Genomic DNA, 8,216 nt, shown 5'->3' on the forward strand with positions numbered 1-8,216 from the left:
ACGAAATTTAATTGTTTAATTATTAAGAGAAACTAAACAAAAATACATACCGTCTCACTGGGCGCTGCCATTTTTTAATGCTTGGTATCAAAACAATATACCACGTGATTACCGCCTCTGTTTACATCTTTAAACAATTTTTGATGTGCAAAGTAAACGGAGTACACTTTTTGTATGATATCACATGTACTATGTATTGTATATGTAGTATACTATACATACAGTAAGAATATAGTACAAAACATACCCTATTTTCGATACAATTATTATTCTAGAAATGCAGTAATTTTAAATAGTTTATAACTATATTATACCTGTATCCCAGCAAGCAAGGCTCAATGGGTCCCATATGGGCTGAATCTGGGCAAAAAGGTCATAAAGGGCCCATATAGGACCCATATGGTTGAGAATGCCCAGATGGGACCCACATAGCTGCTCATCTATATTAATTGGATACACACATGGAAACGAAGATTATTGTTATATGAAAATATGATTAAAATAATACAGACAACACTCATGTTCCTGTCTATCCACATATCTTCATCTTAAAATAGCGCATACTTGTTTTCCGGGTTAAGTAATACCTGTCTACGAGATACAGATGAATATACCGACGCTAATTTAAAAATAACTGGGACTAACGTGGTAAACAAGTAAATTTGGAAGGCCGATAGGACATCATTTTTCATGATTAAAATAGTAAACGCATATCATATTGCTTATCTAATCTTATTGGCAAAAAACTGCGAAGATGCATGTGTTGTAACCGATTTGGTACAAAATGTGCCAAACGTTGCACTTTACGAAGTTTTTTTTATAAAGGGTTGTGACATTTTTCGTGATTTTTTTCTTAATGCAATTGTATCATCTAGTATCGATTGCCTTAAAAAACAGATACTCTTTTCTTTCCTTCCATGGCGAGCTAGTTATTTAAAAGCAATAGAGTATAAGCAATTTCAATGTCGTGCCTTTTTGTTGATTGAAATGTTGTTTATGTCGAAATAATTGTTCATAGTATTTCGTACTTTTCAAGTGTTAAAAAAACCAACATTTAAGAGATGTCTATGGATCTCGCAGTTGTCCTTTTGAACCGATGGTAACTTCTTGGATCCAGTTAAAAAAATAACCAGATAGGTATTTTTTTAAATATGATTAGATGAAACTAAATTACATGCAGTGATGGCATTAAGTATCCAGCTTCAAATTTAACAAATTCATTCAAGTTCTGGAATAGTAACGGGGGTCCAATAACTGGCTTAATCTAATCTAAAACCAGCTAACTATTTTTAGCAATAATACTAAAGGGCTGAATAATAGTTACAACACCTACTACCCGATTAATTGCTATTATACGCGAGGGCATTTTATAAATGAAATATATATTTGAAAATGTTTTTTTAACTTTTAATTTAACTTTTGCCTCAACCAACACGCATCCTGTGTCATACGCAAACCAAAAAGTAATTGATTTTCGTTAATATTTTTACGTATTATGAATACAATATACACTTAACATTTTCATTGTCAAACTTTTCTGCTAATGCGCATAAGTATAAGATAATGACTTGCACGCTATTATATACATCTTTGTATACGTTAGCTTTATGTCGAAAAAAGTATTAAAAAATAAAATATACATAGTGTATTTACAACGCAACATTTTTCTGTCAAATAATTTATTAGACATTAGATTAAGACGCTTCTATTAGAATATTACACAAGTTTTTCGCGACAAAACATGTAACAAAAGAAGAGACAGTAATTGTTTCCCAGATCATTTCGAAACATGAACTGCAACATAAAATTAGATTTGGCACCAGAACTCTCAACAGACAATTGCGACTATTAATATTAGGGATTTTGTCATAGAATAACTAGTTATAAATATTGCTTGCCCCGCTGTGTTATAAATTTTTCACTGCCGTAAATCTTAACATTTGTCAGTAATGAGCAATTTTGATTCCAATAAACCAAACAGTGACAGTCAACATGCCATTTGTATTATCGAAGGTAGAAAAAATCCCTAAAAGTAAAATGTGTTCAACTTAAAAGTTATTTTTTATTGTCGTAAAACAAGTTCGACAGTAAATCGCTTATTGGACCGCTAAGATGATATTTCTTTATAACAAAAGGCAGACAGATTTTATACCTTATCCAAGTTTTCATTAGGCTGCTCAGCAAGAAACATCCAAAACAACCAATCTTATCATTTTAACTTAATGGCCATGCAATTTAATGTCTGAATGTTTGTATTTTCATGAAAGGTTTCGTCTGGTAATTTATATCGAAGCACGCTTTCCTGACATTTATATCCAAAAATGGTTTAGCCGCAATGAAGTCGGTTGTTTTCACTTGGCCTATGTTAGAAAACTCATTCATACGAATAAAAAACGGATATGAAACAGTGAACAGTGTTATTTGAAGTTTGTTTTTTTAGCAAGAAGATAAAATCGTAGTAGTTGATGGCAATTGTGCAACCAGCCCTTTCACTGAATTTTATATTGAAAACAATGTGCTGGAAACAATTATCATCCTTCTTTCTTTCATAAAAATGCAGCATTTAACAAATATACATCAGGGCGCAGTTCTTGTTATTAAAGTTATGCTAAAACAGGAAAGAAATTAAAATAATGGTCATCATGTAGAACCAGTGTGAGGTTTAGATTTAATTTACCAATTTTACTACCCAGCAAACAACGTTTTTACACGATCCGACTCGTTACCTTAAACATCTTGATACTTTATGTTTATTTAAATTAAAATGGCATACGATCTTGTGTGTACTGCGTCCATGTTTTGATACGTGTAATAGTTTTAATAATTATGTCAAAAAGGCATGTTTTAAAATGGATCAACATACTAATTTTTTAAGAAAATAAAAACATTTGAATGTTAACATTGACCATTTATATAAGTTTATTGTTAACTGATCAGCTGATTGGCGTGTCCCTAATCATCCTTGTAGTTTCCATTATAACACCAAATTCATTATTAAATTATTTATTGTCGCATACTTGTTGACATGCTACGAAACACACTTGAACATTAAAAGAATCTCTAACCCTTTCCCGTTACAAACCGTTTTCAACCCTTTTCAGAATATAATTGAAATTGACAGAAGGAACAAGTTCAGAAAGGTTCCAGTAATCTCGAGGGAACAGTTGTGTTAATTTGATTTGAGTATACAGTGCCAAAAGTGGTGCAGGTTCGATGTTCCTGTTGATACAGGCAAAACAAAGTGATACATATCATTTCAAGTTTACGTCTCACTGATGTGTATTGGTAGTTATTGCTATCAATGAATCTCCCGTTTTTATATTTTCACCAGAGCTGCTTTTAGCTCTCTGATCCAAATTGCAAAGGAACGCTCAGAAGAGTGCTGGATTTATACGTAATATATATCTGACTGATACGACGATAAGTGATTTGCATATGTTAGTGAGCAAATAAATGCGTGAATAAATAAATGTTAAGTACAGATTTATAAATAAATAGATATTTTTCCGAAAGATAAACATAAGATTATTATCATGGCAATTCTAAATACAATGTATCGGCTAGTGGGATTACCCGAAATTCTCTTGCACGATCCGCTTCAAGCCGTAAGAAGAATTTTTTCAATAGCTCTGTAAAGCATTTCGCTGAAATGTAAAAAAGTGGATAGCTATGTAGGTTAGCAGACGGTTTAAAGGTTTTATTGTAAGATATTTTAGTATATGCAGCTTTCGAACCAGTTCTGTCATGCCTTCAATAGAAAAAAATGCGAAAGGTTAGTAAGAGATATAAACCAGTAACTTTCCTCCAGAAACACTAAAGGTTATCCGATTTCTAATTGTATGTGCAAAATTCCTCTGACATAGTCGTTGTTTATAATAATCTTCCTGGTAAAGACTTCAGTACAAGATTCAAGGTTAAATTCCGTAGTTAAATGGTAGTTAAAACGTAGTTAAAACCAGATAATATCAATCCTAAAGACCGTGGTTTAGTTAGCGAGTTATTGGATCATTGGCTAAAAACATTCAGTATTATTGTTCGGATGCTTCAGCTGCTGATATTTACGTTTAAACAGACGGTTGTTTGGAATGTTAAAAAAGGATTTAGTTTATGAAACACTGCATAACTTTTATGAAAACTATTTAAAATATTTTAGCTGGTAATTCATCTATCATACTGAAATATCATTCACTTGCTCTAACAAGCATATCTTTTTCTTAAATAACTGTGAAACAATACCATGTCATTTCTTAATGCACGACGTTATTTTGCTGCTTCAAGGATACACCCGAAGCGATTGTTTTATAGTCAAGGGAGGACTAACCGTCCATGCATAATTCTGCAACAGGTACATTTTCGAGTTATGTAAAACCATAATGCTCTAAAAAAAAAGCAGCAGGAACCATTCGATGAAATCCTGCGCTCTTTTTTTACTTTTTGTCGATTTCCAAAGAAGAACAATTCAATGATAATGATCATGATAATGTATTTAGCGAGAGTGTTAGTATCGACCCCCTTGATACGTCTATTTCAATTAAAGATATCACGATATGTATGTACTGTTTTCTGTCTTATATATGAGTATTGTGTTGAGCCAAGCTATTGTTCAACTGGACTTATTTTCCCTATATACAGAAAGAGGATAAGCCAGACCCTGCAAACTACATAGCTATCACTTTAGTCAATGTCAGTTGTTCTCTTTCCGCCGCACGCTATTTTAGAAAGTCATTTTTAAAAAAGTTAACACTAAAGCATGACCACTAAACAATTAACAGGTGAAAATTCCAGAACGGAATTCAAATCTACGATCCTCTGAATTTTAAGTCTGACAATCTGATAACTATTATTATCCACGGAGAAAACATAAACAGTATTAAATTAGTTTCTCATCAGCTTTGCCTGATACCTAAAAAAATAACCTACAAAATATTACATATTCCCTTTACTTCTCTAGGATTTGTACATTGTCAAGACATCAGAGAATTTAGAAACAAGATGGTTCTTCAATTAAAAGTAAGAGTTATTTCAACTCAAATAAATAAAATCGTAAATAAAGCTGAAGTTAACAACGTTAAACGAATCAAAGGATCGCTTTTCAATGTCAGAAACGTTAAATGTCAATACACACAAAATCAAGTAGATGCATTAAAGCATCAAACAAATTGTTTAAGAGATAAACTTGCATAAACATCTTTAGCATTTTGTAAAAAGAATTTTGGATTAAAATTTACAAGAAACGTCAATTGGAGTATGTATACTTAGAAAGCGGTTGTTTTAAAATTCAGATATTTTGTAGTTAGACATTATTTTAAATCGGTGGAACATAAGTCATCATAGGGCTCGTACAAATATTTGGCACGACACCAGATCAAGCAACATATTTTGAAAAGTAGGTGCAAGAATTTCTTCTGAATGTCCAATAATTGCCACAAACTATTAACATATACGCAGACAATAATACACAGACAATATTGAAATGATTCCACCGAGGTCTTCATTCCTGTTTCTGTTTAATATAGAATAAATGTCATACCAATAAACCGTGGCTGAATAGACTAGACATAACGATGCCATCTCTAAACAACAGAGTCCTAGACATGAAATGAAATGCTGGTTGAAAAGCAACAACCTTATAACAAGCTTTTGTCAGTGCTGTTCTAGGCACATTGTTTTTGGTGATAACTTATCTGTTATGTAAACACTTAAATTACGCTATTCAGATGTAAATGTCTGTCGGGACAAAAAGACAAAGAAAGACTCAGCTTTGTTTTATATATAATAAGGAATCAAAATAACTGTAACCAGGATGAAAATGTATATTGAATCAAAACAGAAAAGATTTGTACAAAAATAATTATTTCGTCTATATTTTCAACAATAAACCTTAGTTTATCACTTTATCACTTTATAAGACTGTACTAAAGTATAGGGTCGAGCTACACACAATGATCTTAGGTGTAAGGTTGTTTTCTAATCCAACAGTATTTGCATGCCGGTTTTATTTAGGATAGGTAATAATTTAACATATGATCATTGAGAGAATGTACTATATACTTTCAGGCTGTTGAAAGAATGTCTATTCTGTCTTTGAAATAGATAACCCGTCTTACAGAAAAGAAAACTTACTGACTCTTAGAATTGCAAAGTTCTTTGCAATCGTTGCAATAAAAGGTAACATCGTTACACTTGTGCATATGAAAGATATAAACTTCTTTAGTTCACAAACGTATCCCGTATGTTTTCTACTTTTAATAGAGTGACTTCATATCACATCATAACAACTTGTTTATATGCAATTCTCTAAATCTTACGCTTATTAATTTACCATAACAGGTGTTTGTTCGTTTTGAACTTTTTCAGACAGTATGCTAAAAACTCAGGGGTAATGAAAAATAAATACAATGTGTATGTCGACTCCTTCAATGTTGTGTTTTGGGTCACGAGGCTTGTACTTTGATGACATATTGTTCTGGTCCAAGAAAGTAACACAGTCTACAGCTTAACGTGGGGAAATTTCTTTGGGTTAATCTTGAGGAAATGATGAAAACGGTTTGTAAATCACAGCTGTATGCTTTAATCAAAATATCCATAGATTCCAAATTTGATATAATAGAAAACGTTACGAATGGAACTTAAAAAAGCATGAGAGATCTTGCAAAATTGATTATTGTCTTTTCTAAATAACTTCTGTCAACTGTGCAGAATATACATGTACCGGAGTTAACAAAAGTTTGCATTTGAAAACAGAACAAATGCCTTCTAAATAGCAAATTTGTATATGACTGACCAATACGGATTTAAATGGTGTTTGATCAACTGAAAAACATCAAAACAACAGCGACAATTAAAGTACAATGTGAAGTACACTTTTATTTTTTTTAACTCATCCGTGAACATTTAAATGTTTCAGTTTATTAAGAAAAAACACAAGTGCTGTATAATTATCTTAAATTTCCTCGCTTCATTAACGTTATATTAAATGACTAAGAATATCAAGTTATTGTATAAAGATCAAAAGCATTTTCTTTCAAGTTTCATGCTTTTTTTAATCAGATTGAATATCCAAAGAAGACTCAAAGTCAATTATACTCATAAAAGAAGAGTTTTAATATTTTAAATCTTACATTTTCCACGCGTTTATTTGTTTAAGAATGTGAATTCACGCGATTATTCCATTTTAAAATGCAATGGAGACAACCAGGAGAGGCTAGAGCAAAACAAACTCCAAGAGTGTAAAAACAAGCATCAAGAGACTCAGAATATATAAGCAATTTTATAAAGGTAAGGCTATAGCTTTTATTATACTATAATATTACAAAATCTCTGGATATGTGTTAAAAACATTCTCCTTCTTTACACAACGGTATCATTGCAGCAGTCTGGGGATTTTTTTTTGCATAATGAGCGTTATCAATTTTTGCTTATCGTTGATAGAACATTGCTTTAGAGGGTTTCGATCGTAGACTGGTTATCATTAAATAGTACTTAGAGGCTTATCTGAGACTATTATTGAATGTATTCGCACATTTTTTCTTTGGACGGAGGCGTGTCCTGGCAGGGGCGTACCTGAATCATTTTAACTGTACATGCCCCTACACTTGCGCGAAATGTCAACATGTAAGATTGTACTTTATGATGAACTGTAAATGTAATGTGAGGAGAATTCGACGGGGAGTCCAATGTCGAAGATTTTTTTCCAAAATTCAGTTATTAAAATGTCCAAATTTCAAGAACGCTTACACTCAATCACATAACAACACAGTTGAACACATGAATGTGTACATGTATAAATGAAATTAACCACCTAATCCTTCGAGTTTTACTCCTGATGTCGATATTAAGAGTATGCAAGTTTCGCAACTTCTTTGGATTTGCACCCAAAACTAATAGTTGTATTCGAGATGGAAAAGGTGCTTTTTGGTGTACACCTAGAGTATTTTAGTCATCAAGATTATTATCAATATGCACTTTAGTACGTCCGAGAGTCTCCAAATCATATGTACTATACTTATTTGAAAAAAACACGATCCCTTACTGTAGATCGTTCCAAAATGTTCTAACAACCGTTACTCTATAGGTTTCATTGCAGATTTGAATGTTCAATATTTATTTTTATTGTTGGAAATAAATTTAGGGCCCGGGTGCTACAGTACCTTTCGGAGCTGCGCAATGGTAAGTGTGTAACAGAAAACATCGGCAGTAATAGGTGATTTGAGATC

Source organism: Mya arenaria, chromosome 12, assembly GCF_026914265.1.
Source record: "Mya arenaria isolate MELC-2E11 chromosome 12, ASM2691426v1".
NCBI classification, from domain to species: Eukaryota; Metazoa; Mollusca; class Bivalvia; order Myida; family Myidae; genus Mya; species Mya arenaria.